Genomic DNA, 2,683 nt, shown 5'->3' with positions numbered 1-2,683 from the left:
GTTTTTAGATATACATAAATATTTTAGTTAATTCCATTATGTGAAAAAGTGACTGTAGGTAAATGCAATAGTCTTTAACATATCCTGGGAAATCCTTTTGAGGACTCTCCAATTGGACGATATTGCTTTGCATTTAGCTTGAACGAAAAAAGTCACTCCCTGGCACACTTTTCTGTAATCCGGTTCTATCATCTAAAAGTTATTTATACAATTGAAGAGAATTTTTTTTATAAAAAACTGGAGATCCACTTAAATTTTTCGATATAACTTTGGTAAATGCTACTCTATCGGTGCGTAATAATCACCAAATTGAAGGCGATACTTAATGTTGTAATCAATAGATTTTTGATAATAATTTGATTAAAATCGTTCAGATTATAAACAAATTATTTTAAAATAAAAGAAATTTTGAACAAAATTTTTTGTCATTTTCTTATATTTGCAATTTTTATATTGTATGCCTAAACATTAGTAAACTAATTAGTGTTTCTAGAAGTTGTGCCTATTCAGTGTTCTCATACTCATTTGCATAAACAAAATTTTTCCACGATGATGGAAAATAATGGCTTTTCTATTAGAGTTACCGAAATTGTCCCCAAATTTGCAAAAAATCGCAAATTATAGCTAATATTAAAAAAAGATTAAAATATTTGGAACCAGCGATCTAAATGCACGCCAGCAATATTAATGCTGTTCTTTACATCTTTTGACTCTAGGCCAGTGCAGTTATCAAGGGAACAATTCATATATTATTGAAAACAGATAACTTTGAGATTAACGACAAGCTAAAGGGCTGCGAGAAATGCAATTTGACTTTTTATTTTGGGTAAACGAATTCATTATCTAATAACATGCAACAAAACTGTTTGCTGAACCCAGAATTTTTAACAAGAATTGATCTTATTTGACTAGGGTGCTGTGGGTCACTTGGCGGTCGATGCGCGGGCTCTTACAACTAAAATAAAACACTAATATTTTGCAGGCTTGTTGTTGACTTCATGATACAATATATTTTCACTATTACCAAGGGATTTGATTAAAATTAAATTTTCGACCCGCCCTTATAACGGTGTTTTTTATTTTACAAAAACTAAGTGAAGTTTCTGTTATTTTGGAGTATTCCCTACAGAATGGCAACAAAAAATAATGTAAAACTGCCTTTACGAAATTGGACTTTCGCACAGCCAGATGCATCATTTGACCTAATGTGGCATGGAATGGAACAACAAAACGGATTTGATGGCTTATGGTACCGACAGCGGTGAGTAATTAATTGTGACTGCCTGAAACTAGGAAAAGCTAAGCTCAGCTAACTACAGTATATTTTGCTTAGCTGCCCATTCTTCTTTGCACGAAAAACTTGTGCGCTTAACCGAAAAAGCACTTAAGCGAATTTTGTTTACTACTTCAATGAGGAAGGTATCCGAATCCCTAAGAGACCAAATAATGGAGGAGCACTTCCCACGTAGAAATTACTGCAAGCGAAATTTTTTTCTGAATGGTATCTAACTATCTATATACACAGAGAAATTTTCGTTTTCAAATTTGTATGGAACGTTTTATTTTTAAAAACGTTTCGAACCAGGTTTTGCACCTAACAATATTTATTTTAGTTTTGAGACATCCTCAATTCATATTCTAAAATGTATATTTTAGTTTTTAAAATGAACATTTTCAAATCTCTTTTTAAAACGATCGTTTGATAATTGGAAATTCTCATATTCATATGAGATTCTAAAATTTTTATTCNAAATTTTCGTTTTCAAATTTGTATGGAACGTTTTATTTTTAAAAACGTTTCGAACCAGGTTTTGCACCTAACAATATTTATTTTAGTTTTGAGACATCCTCAATTCATATTCTAAAATGTATATTTTAGTTTTTAAAATGAACATTTTCAAATCTCTTTTTAAAACGATCGTTTGATAATTGGAAATTCTCATATTCATATGAGATTCTAAAATTTTTATTCTATATTCCAAAATATGCGTTTTCAAATATGATTTTGAATTTCTATTTTGATTAAAACACAAAGTCATTTGATATGTAAAACTATACATTGTCAACATTTATTGATATGTGTACATATGTAGACATACTTACATATGTATTAATTAGTTACAAAGTTTAATAATTGAAAGATATGTACATAATCTGGCTTTTCCTCCACGGGCCTTGATAATTTTGATTAACGCTGGTTACATCCTGTAATATACATAGAAAAATTTACAATTATTATTAAACAACCGATTAGAATTTGTTTTTGTAAGCAAGTCTTACCAAAGCGTTTCTCTAATAAAAAGGGTACCGTATCAGCAATGTTCCTTTCATTAAGTGGCGTAACGATATCATATTTCCGCATCTTTTGCTATGTATGTATGAATGTAGCTTGAATCATCTGCACAAAATTTTTCCGACAAATAATGCATGTTTAATTGACTGAAACGAAATTTTCATTTTTATTTTAAAAGTGTTTCGTTTTACTTTTCTTGTTGGAAATTTTGTCGCACTACAATTTGTAGGAACAATATTCTAAAACGTTTCATTTTAGTTTTAAAAAGGCACATTTTTGGCGTAATTTTTTTCATTTCAAATGTTCACCTCCGTCGAAAGACAAAATATGATATAATGTTCGTTCGTATTTTGCGAAGATTACGTTTTAAAGTATGTTATACAAGTAGTG

Source organism: Rhagoletis zephyria, unplaced genomic scaffold (assembly GCF_001687245.7).
Source record: "Rhagoletis zephyria isolate East Lansing unplaced genomic scaffold, Rhagoletis_zephyria_1.1 Rzeph_scaffold_02516, whole genome shotgun sequence".
Classification (NCBI taxonomy): domain Eukaryota; kingdom Metazoa; phylum Arthropoda; class Insecta; order Diptera; family Tephritidae; genus Rhagoletis; species Rhagoletis zephyria.
This window is presented reverse-complemented; position numbering follows the sequence as displayed.